This window comes from Mixophyes fleayi, chromosome 3 (genome assembly GCF_038048845.1).
Source record: "Mixophyes fleayi isolate aMixFle1 chromosome 3, aMixFle1.hap1, whole genome shotgun sequence".
NCBI lineage: Eukaryota > Metazoa > Chordata > Amphibia > Anura > Limnodynastidae > Mixophyes > Mixophyes fleayi.
The window spans coordinates 174,826,516-174,841,449 of NC_134404.1; the positions used below are offsets into that span (position 1 = coordinate 174,826,516).

Sequence of the window (14,934 nt, forward strand, 5' to 3'; positions counted from 1 at the left end):
CGAGATTTCCTCCAGAGGCGTTCTGCAGTGCGAGAGCACTTTTTAAGAAAGCGGGTGAGTTTGGAGTGCCATGGTTGGGGGATGAGACAGCATCGGCGGATGGGAGAGGCAGGGGCGACAGCGTCAAGGGCAGTAGTGAGGGAGTGGTTGTAGAGACAGGATGCCTGGTCAGGGCAAGTCAGGGAGGGAAGGGGAGAGAGGAGAGAATCAAGAGTGGATGAGAAGGAGATGGGGTCGATTGCATCAAGGTTGCGTCTGGTGAGGGTGGCTTTAGGCGGGGGGGGGGAGCAGGGGAGGAGGACAGAGTGAAAGAGAGGAGATGGTGGTCGGAGAGTGGGTAGGGAGAGATGGAGAAGTCTGAGAGATCGCAGAGATGCGAGAAGACAAGGTCGAGGGAGTGACCAAGATGGTGGGTGGGGGAGGAGGCCCACTGGGTGAGACCAAGGGAGGAGGAGAGGGAGAGAAGTCTGATAGTGGCAGGGTCTGAGCAGTTGTCGATGGGGATGTTGAAGTCCCCGAGTATGACGGAGGGAAGGTCAGAGGAAAGGTAGTGGGGGAGCCAGGCGGCGAAGTTATCCAGGAACAGGGAGGTAGGGCCAGGGGGGGCGGTAGATGACGGAGACCCGGAGATGGATGGGGGAGAAAAGACGAATGGAGTGAACTTAAAAGGAGGAGAAAGAGAGGGAAGGTACAGTGGGAATGACCCGAAAAGTACAGCAGGGGGATAGGAGAAGTCCCAATCCGCCACCAGGACGTTCGTCCGGTCTGGTAGAGTGGGTGAACCATAAACATCTATCAAACGTCCCATGTTCCTGTTGCTAAAACGTCTCTAGGGTTGCTGTCAATGGAGGCGTGGCTTTAGACCTTAAATAGCGTACTGGAAGGCTGCTTCGGCTTGCCATTGATTACGATGGTTAGCGAAGCGCGCATCTGGCGTTTCTGTGTTCACTGTTCCCTCATTCAGTATATTTGCTCCTGTCTCGAAGTTAATATTTAATAAGCAGACAGAATAGGTTTTTTTGGTGAGGGGAATTATACCCTATGACTATTGAGTGTATACCTTTTATATATAAGCCCGGTCTCAATACCTTCTTGAGTACATACGTTATTTGGGAAATTACTGATCCCCTTGTGCTGTATAGGGACGCTGTTTATATTCACAATGGAACTATATAGTTCATAATAATAAACTTTCTCAGCGCTCTTCTCATAATACTACAATACTAACGCCAGGGAGATTCTTGAGACTTATTACTTTTAATCATCATATGAATCCTTTGATGATTATAGGTAACCTTTGTACTACTAATTAGACCCCTTATTAGGAGGGTCGTAATGCTTGTGTGAACTGACAGGACATCTGAATATTGAGGTGATATTAATAATATGGAAAAAAAAATATTTTCCAAGATACCTATACCAAGTGACACAGTATAGCAGATATTCTGCTTTTTAACTGTTTCCAATAATTTTGGTTTAATATGTCAATTACACTTTTTAATTATTTTGCTAATTGTTATGACTTCCAACAGATATGAAACCTTTATACACACTACATGGGCTTTTTTCTTTTTTAAGCAAATACTAATAAAATGTAATGTTTTATTTTGAATAAACCCTGAGTGCCCCATTCAAACATACTCTTTCTCTTACCTCTGGTACAATATTGTTTTATATGTGAGGGTGCACCTCTCTCAGTAATGATGGTGGGATTAAATATTCAATATCCTTACTCATATTTAAATTGATTTGACACCATAATAATCCATCACTGGGTGAATTGGGTTTACCTTGTGCGGTACACAATCATCTAGTACTAAAGAGAAGAAGACAGAAGAAGAGTAGGAAAAAAGGTCATAGAAAAGCAAGTAAACAACGGAGGGGATAGCAATGTTGAAAAATGAGAGGAGGCAACAATATGGATGAGGAGAGGGGGGCAGCGTGTGATGGAGGAGAAGGGGCAGCTTGTGATGAAGGAGAGGGGGGCAGCATATGGTGGAGGAGAGGCTGGGCAGCATGTGATGTAGAATAGGGGGGCAGCGTGTGTTGGAGTAAAGGGGGGCAGTGTGTGATGGAGGAGAGGGGTGCAGCGTGTGATGGAGGAGAGGGGTGCAGCATGTGATGGAGGAGAGGGGGGCAGCGTTTGATGGAAAAGAGGGGGCAGCGTGTGATGGAGGAGAGGGAGGCAGCATGTGGTGGAGGAGAGGGGCTCAGCATTTGATGTAGGATAGGGGGGCAGCGTGTGTTGGAGTAGAAGGGGGCAGTGTGTGATGGAGGAGAGGGGTGCAGCGTGTGATGGAGGAGAGGGGTGCAGCATGTGATTGAGGAGATGGGGGCAGCGTTTGATGGAGGAGGGGGGCAGCGTTTGATGGAGAGGGGGTAGCGTGTGATGGAGGAGAGGGGTGCAGCGTGTGATGGAGGAGAGGGATGCAGCATGTGATGGAGGAGAGGGGGGCAGCGTTTGATGGAGGAGAGGGGGCAGCGTGTGACGGAGGAGAGGGGGCAGCATGTGATGGAGGAGAGCGGGGCAGCGTATGATGGAAGAGAGGCGGCAGCATGTGATGGAGAGGGGGTCAGCGTGTGGTGGAGAGGGGGCAGCGTGTGATGGAGGAGATGGGGGCAGCGTGTGGTGGAGGAGAGGGGGCAGCATGTGATAAAGGGGCACCCGAACTTAGGGCATTCAAGCCAAACTGGCACATGTGTTCGGGCATGGAAACGAGACAAAACGCCATCATTGTCTTCTCGGATCTTGTGAGATTTTGATTCTTTAAATAACGCCCGAAAACGGAGCTCCGTCGCCATTTCATAGAGAGACAGAGAAGGGATAGCAGCGTTTTTGATAGGGTCTAGTGTAGTTAGGCAGTGTTAGTATGGTGATAGTCTCAAGTTACATTGCCAGTGCCAAAGCTCACCCTCAATTAGGAGAGGTGTCAGTGGGCTTTGTTTAATAGGCTGGTATTGTGCTTTCCAGTCTCCATTCACAGTGTAATGTTGCAGAGCTCAGCCAGAATTAGGAGAGGTGGCACAGGGCATTGCTTTAAAGTTCAATAGGCTGTTATTGTTCTTTCCAGTCTCCACTCACAGTGTACTATGCCAGAGCTTGCCCACAATTAGGAGAGTTGGTATTTTGCATGTTCTTCATAAAAATTTAATAGCCTACTATTTTTCTTTACAGTCAAATTGTATTGTGCCACAATTTATACACAATTAGGATAGTTGGCATTTTCCATTTTCTTAATAAAAATGTAATAGCCTCTTTACAGTCAAATTGTATTGTGCCCCAATTCACCCACAATTCGGAGAGGTGCCATTTTGCATTTTCTTTATAAAAATTTATAAGGCTGGAATTGTTCTTTACACTTACAGTGTACTGTGCCACAACTCACCCACAATTAGGAGAAGTGGCATTTTGCATTTTCTTTATCAAACTTTAATAGGCTGGTATTGTTCTTTACACTCACTGTGTACTGTGCCAGAGCTCGCCCACAAGTAGGAGAGTGGGCATTTTTCAAATTCTTTATAAAAATGTAATAGGCTGGTATTGTTCTTTACACTCAAATTGTATTGTGCCACAACTCAGTCACAATTCGGATAGGTGGCATTTTGAATTTTTTTAATAAAATTTAATAGGCTACTATTGTTCTTTACACTCAAATTGTACTGTGCCAGAGCAATAGATTCCCATCAGTACCCAGAAAACCAGGAGCACCAAGCAGCTGCTGGCACCAGTCATGATGATGATGATAATAATAATCCCTCTACCTCTACATCATCTGCTAAAGCCTTTCTTAAAATGCATAGTGTTTGTAAGTCAGGGACACAAAAATATAAGAAAACACCTTTTACCTCAGTAAAGAAAAAATCACCTTTACTCAAGGCCAAGTTAAGTGCCAAAAAACATAAATTGCCAACATGCCATTCTACACACGCAGTGGCAAGGACAGGTTCAGGCGTTCATCTTACTTTAGCAGTACTAGTTCTGCAAATGTTCTTCAGACATCTTCTTGTAAGGTCAGTGATGACGATGGAAACCCTTGTCATTCTGACTCCAAAAGTGGTGCCCAAATACTTCTAAGTGTAAAAGCAGAGCTGGAAGAAAGTAGCAAGGCCTTACAAGAAAATGTTGGTTCTGATCCAGATATGACACAAATACCTGAGGAGAGTCTTGACCTTTTTGATACAGTACTCACAAAGAAGCCCCGTCAGCATATGTTCTGGTGTGTGCATGAGCAGGCCAAGTGTAGCCGGTGATACCCAAATTGAGGATGCTATTTTGGAATTTCAAGAGGATGAGGGGGATATTTCTATATCTGATGACAATGTTGATGATGATGATGTTGTTTGTATAAGTGTTGTACCGGTGGAAGCAGTTGTTCACAGTGATAGCAAGAAGCCCATTGTCATGCCTGGGCAGAAGACAAAAAAAATCCACCTCTTATGTCTGGAATTAATTTTACCCAAATCCTGACAACAGCTGTGTAGCCATATGTAGTGTTTGTAAATCCACAGTCAGTCAAGGTAGGGACATAAACCATTTAGGAACCTCATCCATGTTACGCCATTTGAAGAGAGTTTATGGGAAGCTTTTGGGAAAATCCAAAACTTATTCCCACAAAATAACAACAAGCAGTCCAGCATCAGCTAGCTCCCTGCACCATCCTCATCAATATTCTCATTAGCGATCGGAGTTAGTCCTGCATCCAATCCACTTAGGCTACATGACTCCTCCCCTAACCAGGATTACTGTGGAGATTTTGTGACTGTTAGGCCTACTGCTGCTGGTCCTACTGCTGGGGGTGAATCTTCCTCCCATAAACAGCCCAAGAAGAAGACCACTAGTACTTTACAACAACTGTGAAATAATCTTTTGCTAGAGGAAGCAAGTATAACAGCAGTCACCCAGTCGCACAGCATATCACAGACGCCATGGCGACTATGCTAGTGTTAGATCTGCGTCCAATATCCACTATCAACGCAGATGATTTTTCACAGTCAATTGAGATCTTTTGTCCCCGTCACCAAATTCCATCACGACACCATTTTTCGAGAAAAGCTATTCCTCAACTGTACCAGAACATTTGTAAAAATTTAATAATTGGGCTACAAAATGCCATTCTACCCACTGTACACTTATACACAGATATGTGGACAAGTGGAAGTGGGCAAACAAAAGATTATATGACTGTGACAGCCCACTGGGTTGGTGATTCGCTTTCACAAGCAGGAACAGCAGCAGCATGTACACCACTACGTAACATTTCTCACAGGCAGGCCACTCTTTGTATCACAGGCTTCACATACAGCTGATAATTTGTTAAGAAAACTAAGGAATGTCATTGATACATGGCTTATGCCACTTGGACTCTCCCCAGGATATGTCATTTCTGTTAACGCCACCAATATTGTGCGAGCATTACAGCTGGGTGAATTCCTCACACAATAAACTTGGTGGTGCAGAGCTTCTTGAAAAATAACCGTGAGGTGCAAAAGATGCTTTCGGTGGCCCGTAAAATTTCGTGACATTTCCGGCATCCTGCCACAGCATGTAGGAGATTGCAGCAGCTACAAGAACAATTTAATATGCCCTGCCACCAACTTAAGCAAGAGGTGTTAACAAGGTGGAATTCCACCCTGTACATGCTTCAGAGGATGGAGGAACTGCGCAAAGCCATACAAGCGTATTGCACAAGCCAAGAAATTGGGAAAGGAGGGGGAATGTATTTCAGTCTTGCACAGTGGAGAATCCTTTCTGTGTTGTGCAAGGTGCTGAAACCATTTGAAGTTGTGACGTGTGAAGGGAGTTCAGACACTGTTAGCTTGAGCCAAGTCATTCCCTTAATTCGACTTTTGGAAGAGGAGCTTGAGAAACTGAAGGAGGAGACGAAAGAAAGCAATTCCGCAAAGTATGTTGGCCTTGTAGATCAAGTGCTTAATTCTCTTCGCCATGATCCAAAGGTTAATACATTTTGAAGTCGGATCACTATGTTTTGGCGACTGTGATTGATCCTAGGTTTAAGACCTACATAGATTCTTTGCTTCCAACTGACCGAGATATGAAGAGATGCAAGGAGCTCCTGGTCAGCAAGTTGACCGCTCAAGTGGTCCATGGCTTGATGACGTCTCCTCCTTCAGTTGCTCAGGAAGCTGCTGCACGTAAGAAATTGCGCTTTCCAAAGAGAAGCAGGGATGACGCAGGTGGCAGACCACAACAGTTTGACATCTGGTCTGGTTTGAAAGAATTTAGCAAAAAAAGTGTGACCTTGGCCATAACTCCATCAGATCCTACTATTAACATGCAAAGGATGGTGGAGGATTATTTTCAAGAGTTCATTGAAATCGACATATCAGACAGTCCCTTTCCATACTGGGGGAAAAACAAGCAATTTGGAAACCCATGTACAAACTCGCTTTGCAATACCTAAGCTGTCCACCCTCCAGTGCGTATTCAGAAAGAGTTTTCAGCACAGCCGGGAACCTTGTCAGGGATCGACGTAGGAGGTTACTTCCTAAAAATGTGGAATAGTTGATGTTCATCAAAATGAACCACATCTTCCACGAGGAAGGCCTTTACCGGCAAATACATCCAAGTACTGACACTTCTGTAATGGTGGATTCCAGCGGAGATGAATTAATAATCTGTGATGATGATGTACACACTGATGAGGGTGAGGATGATGCTGAAGATGATGATGACAACATCTTGACAGTGTAGAATTCATTTGACAGCATTGTTGGTCTAACCTGCCTTTAGGGCATTGATAGCTGGTTTATTGGGGGCCCAAACAAACCAAGCACTTCAGCCACAAAAGTGGCAGCCCTTGTCGCTGAAGTGCTTGGTTTGTTAAAGTGTGCATGTCCTTTGTAAGATCCAACACATGGGTGGGTGGGAGGCCACAAGGACATTCCATCTTGTATTACTTTTCTATTGTGAGTTTGTGACACTGGTGTGTGGCAATGTTTTCTAGATGTGATATAAACTGCAGAGTGTTTGTGTTGTTGCTCTGTCGCTTAACATCCAGAAAGCTCGCTGGAGTATTTGACTGAAAGTGTATGAAAAGCATATTGTGACCTGTGAGATAAAAATTGAATGAAAATGACTGGAAATTAGTGTTAGTGAGGTTAATAATAATGTAGGTACAAAATAATACCTAAATTATGTGATTTTAGGCCAAAAAAATGGAATTTTGTAAAAAATAGCAGACCAAAACCAAAACACGCAAGGGCGGTTTTGGCAAAACCAAAACCAAAACTCGAATGTAATCCAGATCCAAAACCAAAATATGGGGGTCAATGAGCATCTCTAATTATATGATTTGTATTAAAAGAAAAAACATTATTGAATGAACAAATAATTTATGATAGAGGAGGGCGCAAATGTATTTTTTGCAGGGGGGGGGGGGGGGGGGGGGGCGCCCGACATGCAAGTACCGGCCCTGCTTATGTGTTTCAACCTATAAACGTTCTTCTTAATGGCTTACCTAGCTGCATACCAAGTTCTGCTTTTCATAACAGATCTCAATCAATGGACAGGAGTGTGTCCATGGCTGTAACTGGTTAAAACATTTAAAACTAATAAAGGTATCCTTTTCAATAAAAACGTTATTCTAAGATGGCAATATCAATCCTGTACCGCTCAAGAGGTTTATCTTATTAATTAAAAGTGGATCACATTAGTGTCTGGCCTTGGCTTATTTCTCCGCTGCTAGAGAATCTTACTTATCTTTTTTTATTTACAGAAACTCCCCATAAAAGATGGAAAAGGATGTTATACTGTTCTCAAAAATGTTATCCTTTTTTTCAAACATTCCATAGTTGTTATATCCTAACAATGAAATGTATTTAATATCCCCTAATAACAAGATGCTCTATTTTTTTATAAGAAGAGAAACGTTTCAAATAATTATTTAATAACTAGTAGAGGTGGTAACCTGCAATCTTGAAAATATTGCAGGAGAAAAAAAGTACTAAGAATAGCAGGTTTTCCTAAACTTATGATTTTAATCATTAACAACCAAAACTTATAACATTGAAAAATTCCATACATCGTAATAATTAAAGCTGTTAATTGATGTCTCCTGGTAACTATACGCTTTCTTTTTCTGTGAGCGGAGGAACATTTCTATAGCCTTACCTTCTGGGATCTATTACGGTAGTAACTTATAGCCCTCAGTTTTATTCCTTGTGAGTTTATTGAGCTAAAAGCAGCAAGTAATAAATGATTTATAATCTTGATCGGTTTTACTACCTACATATGACATTTTTAATAGAATGATTATGGGAACAACATAAGAAACTACTTTTAAAGTAAATATGAAATCTTTCAAATCTTCTCCAAGTATATGGAGAAGAAAATGTTAAAATAATGAAGAATTATTATAAACACCATTTTAAGTCAAAATTGGTATTAAGGCCCTCTGGATGTAAAGATTTTAATTTATACAGTCAATACATTTCTACCTTTGCTAAGGATACATTCTCATCTTTACTCCTCCAGTTTCCGTGAACATGTTAAATTGCAAAGAAACAATTGAGGAAAATTGTCGAAGCCTTTTTCATATTTCTTAGATGCTCTGGAAAACGCAATTTTAGCAGGGGCGGACCTAGACTTTTTCTTAATGGGGCGATTTAGCATTACTTCATCCCTCCTACACTCTGATTGGCTGGCCCCGCCCCCTCCTTCACTTTCATCATCTTTCTCAGACACAATTTAAAGGTTTTTGTAAGATTCTGCCCCACCCCCTCTAGATCTGCCACTGAATTTTACATGGTGTGAAGTTCAACCAATATATTTTTTCCACACTGACATTCAAAAAGACCTTAGGAGGGATATCTCTTGAGGAGACTGGAGGGCTGGTGCAACATAATATATTAGGCTGGTGCAACATAATATATTGATGATGACTATCAGCAGCACTATGTAGTCGCATCTGATTGTCTGATGGCGTATTGACCTCTCCAGCTGATAGTACTTGATTAATTGTAGTGGATATATAATGTTAAGTCACAGTCATCTATTGTAATTATTTATTTGTCATTTTATTAGCAATCAAAAATATAATTAATCATCTATGTAGCCTCCATTTTCTCTCCTTTTTTATAATATTTTTTATTCACATTGTCCCTTATTCACACTCAGTCTACTAGTTCCCTTTTTGACTGTTTTACTGATTGCGTCACACACACCTATTGACTCTCATCCTTTTCCACTTTACCTGTCCTCCAATCTCTTCTCATTTTTTGACAGACAATAGAATTCAGCCTGGTAATTTTTTTTCATTGGCTGGCTGCAGTTTAATGCCACTCTATGACTGCCTATTCTGCCAGTAACCTTACTGACAAGTTCCGTCTTAATTCACAGAACAGTTTTTAAAATTTTAAATAATCTCTAAAGCAGAGCTACTTCACTAACATAAGTATAACGGTGTAAACGTTCTGAGGTATGGGAAGTTTAATTGTAATAACAAATGTATTTATTCTGTGTAGCTATCATTAGATAGGAATAAAACCTTGCATATTCTTTTTGAAAAGATTTGCCTAGAATCGGGGGCAAAACCTCAAATTGCACTGGATTCAGCCTCAGACTGGCCTGCCGGGCAGCCGGGCTAACCACAAGTAGGCCCCTCCGGGTTGAAGCTCGCCCCCTTACTAGGACGGAGATTACCGAACACCTGGTTCCCTACACTTCCGATGGCGGCGACACTTTGGGTAACCATACTACCGCACAGGTGTAGAGAGCCACGTCTGGGCTCTCTGCACCTGCGCGGTAGTGTGTTTTTCGCTTTGAGCAGGGGAGGAAAGGTTCCTGTCCGCCCAGAGGGGCATGAAGAAAGGATGCTGGCCGGAGCTTTTTTGCACAGGCAATTAAGTGCACTCCCAAGCCAGCCTGTTATTTTTTTTTTACGGACAGATCAATAAGCAGAGAAGAATGAGGGGGAAATTATGGAAAATGAGGGATGAAAGAGGGAAATGGGGAGAGGCATGAGGGATAAGGCAGCATGGCAGAGAGTGAGAAGGGGCCAAGGCAGCATGGCAGAGAGTGAGAAGGTGCCAAAGCAGCATGGCAGAGTGTGAAGGGGGGCCAAAGCAGCATGGCAGAGAGTGAGAAGAGGCCAGAGCAGCATGGCAGAGTGTGAAGGGGTGCCAAAGCAGCATGGCAGAGTGTGATGGGGGGCCAGGTCAGCATGGCAGAGTGTGAAGGGGGGCCAAAGCAGCATGGCAGAGTGTGAAGAGGGGCCAGGTCAGCATGGCAGAGTGCGAAGGGGGGCCAGGTCAGCATGGCAGAGTGTGAAGAGGGGCCAGATCAGCATGGCCGAGTGTGAGTGGGGGCAAGGTGAGCGTGGCAGAGTGTGAATGGGGGACCAGGTCAGCATGGCAGAGTGTGAAGGGGGGGCCAAAGCAGCATGCCACAGGGTAATCAAGGGGTGCCTGGAGAAGGGGGGAGCAAAAGCAGCATGGAGGGCGCAGTGTGATCATAAGGAGGCGCAGCATGGTGATGAAGGGGCACAGTAATGTGTGTGTGATGGCACAGCAGGCTTGTGGCAATGTAATGTGCATGTGGTAGGTGGTGGCTAACTAATGGGTGCTATTTTGTTTGTAGGGTGATGGTGGGGCAATTTAATTTTATAGTGGGGACTATTAATTTAAGATGGGGTGGTTTGGGCACTATTAATTGAATGCAGGGCTGAGTTTGAGGAGCATGAGGTCTATTTATTAAATGTGGATATTAATTATTTAATGGCAGTGATGGTTGCGGAAAATAGGTATATTTATTATACGTAAATGCTATTAATTTATTGCTGGGGCTGTCTGGTAGGAGGGAAATAGTTTTATTTATTAAATGGGAATACTATTACTTTGGGGCTGGAGAAAGGCCTAAGTATTAATTGTGGGTCCTATTGATTTAACGCTGGTTGGAATTTTGAAATGTAACCATTTTGTTTCCCAATATTCCAGGATCCAGACAAGCCGCAACTAAAGAAACCAGCAGCCACAGTGGTCAAAGTGACAAGAACAGGTAGGACAGTCTGTCAAATGTTCTGAGTCTAGTGGGACAATCCTGATTTTTGGTGACTGTTCTGCCCAATCTAAGGGGCAGGTCAACACTGTGTATTCTTTATATAGACACTGCATGCTTTATATACTACACCAGTGGTTCCCAAACTGTGTGCCTTGGCTCCCTGGGGTGCCTCGGCGATCTCACAGGGGTGCCTCGGGCCAGGGCCAGTCGTAAGCAAGGCGGGGGACTACTTGGTAATTATTTTGACTTAGGGGTGCCTTGAAAAATTTATGGAGACCCTAAGGATGCCTTGAACTGAAAAAGTTTGGGATCCATTGTACTACACTATGGTGCTTGCTGTCCTTCGTGGGCTAACCACTCCCCCTCTAATGTCTGGTCTCGCCTCTTTGATGGCTGGCCACACCCCCTCTGATGGGCCCCTAGCATTGCAGTCCCTCGGTGGGCCCTTCATGCCCCAATCCGACACTGACTGGATTCCACAAATTGTGATTAGCACAATCCTGCGTGCTCCAGGGGCGCACGCAGGATTGTTAGGGGGGTGTAACGGATTTCTGGATGTACTACAATCTAATATAGCTGGCTTACCTGAGGTGCGGAGTCTAACGATCTCCCCGGCGGGGTGGGCTTTGCTGCCAGGAGTCGCAGGTCGCGGTCCTCAGGCTCACCCTTAGATGTAGTGCAGCGTAGTGGAGCAGGAGTAGCGTGGTCAACGGGCCAGGTCGGTACACAGGAAGGCAATGCAGACGTATCAGAAGGCAAGCTCGGAGTCAATCAGGCCGGGTCGGTACACGGGTCACCAGAACAGAAGCGTAGTCAGCAAGCTGGATCAGTACACAAGGACTGGAGATGAAGAATAGTCAAACAGGCAGGAGTCAATACACAGGAGTCAGCAGAAGTCTAGGAGACAGGATTCCACAGGGAACAAGAGCCAGGAACAATAGATGTTGCTCGACAGGGCCGTCTCTTCCATTGGGCACGATGGGCAGGTGCCCGGGGGCCCTGCTGGCAAGGGGGGCCCGTCCGAATCCTAAAATCATTGACCCTTTTGATAAAGTCTATTGTGGACGAAACGCGTCAAGGAGGCAGCGTCTTTCTCTGTGTGTTCCAGCTGGCAGCAGGAGAAGGAGTTCCCGGTCTATGCTTGGTTTTACTTGGAACTTTATGACACAGATAAGCCTGCTTATATTTTATTTAATGTACGGGCAATTTATTTGTCTTTTTGGAATGTGCCATGTCTATTAAATTTTATTACTTTTTATGAAAATAACGCACTTGTCGTGAATATACTACACTATTGTGTTGCTATTTCCTTTTGAGCCCTAGTGTGTGAATCCAATTCGGAGGCCAGTTTTGAATTCCAGTGGAATATCACAAAGATGTGCAATTTATCTTCTGCTATCTGGTACGGGGCTAATTTGGACTAATTATTTCCACATTTAATCAATTGATGATAATACACTATGTTTGGCGCTTCCTTTTTTTATTTTTGTCTATAGGTTTACATCTGCAATCTGATGTACAAAAGTGAAGCAGCCTACTGTATGTGATTTTATGTACTTATGAGCACGTTTGTTCACGTGTTGTTTTAATTTACACTGAGCGCCGTTGTCTTTTTCACTATTTTATATATATATATATATATATATATATATATATATATATATATATATATAAAAAAAGTGATTATATATATAATCACGTTTTTTTTTTACATACATATGTATTTTTTTTACACACACACAATATATATATATATATATATATATATATATTTTTTTATTTTTTTTAGGGGCCCGGTACACTGCATTGCCCGGGGGCCCATAAAGTAGTTAAGGTGGCCCTGTTGTTCTAGTGTCAGAGTGAAGATTTTATGCTGGCAGGTTTGAATTCCCCGCCCCCGGGCTGCGGTTCGGCAAATCCGGAAGTGCGGCATCCGGACCAGCGGCGGAGAAGGTAAGTACCCCCACCCGCACCCCCCCCCCCCCAAAAAAAAAACACGAGAGAGCTGCTGCTGCGCATGCGCCCGCGCAGTAGCTCCATTTCGGACGCTCTGTACTATATAGCAGCCGTGACGCTGTCAAAGAAGCGTCCGCGGCGGTGCTGTATACAATACAGCACCGCCGCGGACGCTTCTTTGACAGCGCCGCGGCTGCTGTATAGTACTGTGATGCTATGTGGGGCACTTAGTTAGCGGAGGGGAGGGGTTTCTGGAGACCCAGAACCCCCCCCCCCCTTCGTGCGCTTCTGGTACAGATGTAGTCAATTTTAAATTGACATTTAACACATCAAATGCCATTCATCAAACTGGAGTTATATTGTAATGTTCTGAATTGGTTGCAAAATGTTTCAGGTTTCAAAGGAGGATTTTTTTTACCTTAAATACTCTCAGTTCTACCCCAACCACACTACACAGCAGAATGAATTGACCTAGATCATACATTTCCCAAAATATGAATTTCCAATTATAGTACAGAATGTCAAGGTGCAGAATTTTTTTGTATTTATAGTAATACACGTACCAAGTACAATAGATCCACACACACTACACACAATGACACTGCACTATACATTGAGAGTCGAAGTCCCACTACAAAACAACAACTCCAAGAACTGGGTTGCCTAAATTATGAGACTCATATATACATTGACGTGCAAGAGTCTCTTTTTTTCTATCAATATTTATATGTGATGGGAAGAAATATATTTGCAAGTTGACGTGGAGAGGTCTCGAAATTTAGGTGACTCGGTTTCCTGGGATTGTTGCTTGTATTTTGTATGTATTGTCTATTTTATATTCATATTATAGTTGATCCGTTCTGCACCTGCCAGATACTCTCAGCCCAGCACTGTATGGATGTCTGTAGCTCCTCCCACCACACGACCGTGTGTTTACTCTGTAGTCTCCGCCCTTCGGCCTCTGTCACCCAGTTCCAGGAAGTGTTTGTGTCTATCTCTGCGAACATACATTGCTGATTCTGCAGAAGGGGAGCTCGCTCACGTGCTTGGGCAGGTACTGTACTGTACTGTACTACACACTATATACTACATAGGCACCCAGATGCCCAGATCTCCGGGCTATTATGCATCAATAAAATGAATAGTCCAGATATTATTTAGATATTTTACTTTAGGGACAAGGGATACGTTTATGTGTGAATTGGTTGCTGCGAGTCAGTGATCACGTGTTGACATCCCCCTCTAGTGAAATCTGGATCTAGAAATAATGCGTTTAGCTTATCTAAGTATTTTCTATAGTTATCAGTGGGTGGGTTCATATGTCCCAAGCTTTGGTTGCCTACTTTAAAATAAGACCTATATTCGCTATTTTTGTCTTTGTAAATGGCAACCTGGGTATATGTTCTGTAAGCATTTTCTTTTTTTTCAAATATGGGCTTGTACTATTTGTTTATTGGAATCTCCTCGTGTGCCCTCATGAGTTTTTAAAATCAAATCTGCCAAAAGAAAAATAATTACTTTAACAAAAACTGTAATTAAAAACAATTTTGGGTACTAGTTAAATATATAAATGCCACTGCATGCTTTGTTCTTCAGTTATCTTTAGAAAGGGTTCCCCAGGGGGCAGGGCCGGTGCAAGGATTCTCAGCACCCTAGGCAAAACTTTGACCTACCGCCCCACCACCCCAAAAAAATTACCCACTTTAAACACCCTGACACACTTGACGTTTGTAAAATAAAAAAAATAACTTTTACCTCCTTCTGGTTGGCAGTTAAGGCTGCAGTCCAAATGTACTGATGTCTGATGCAGAACGCTGTCAGAGGGGCAAACACAGGATTTCTATAAGGAGGGGTTTCCAAATGTTAGACTTAAAAACAAAACAAAAATCTTGTGACAATAAGCCAGCAACAGCCCCACCCCTCTCCACATACATTACACCAATACACCCCCAAAGGTACAG

General features: G+C 43.4%; 1 protein-coding gene across 1 annotated transcript in view; it reads left to right on the forward strand.

The window, feature by feature from the left end:
• The first annotated feature begins 13,936 nt into the window (after window positions 1-13,936).
• The window catches only part of MANEA (mannosidase endo-alpha), a 34,349-nt gene continuing 33,351 nt past the window's right edge, over window positions 13,937-14,934 (forward strand). The window contains exon 1 of the mRNA XM_075202793.1: window positions 13,937-14,027. The gene's annotated coding sequence lies outside the window, so the exon portion shown is untranslated. The remainder of the gene's footprint in view (window positions 14,028-14,934) is intronic.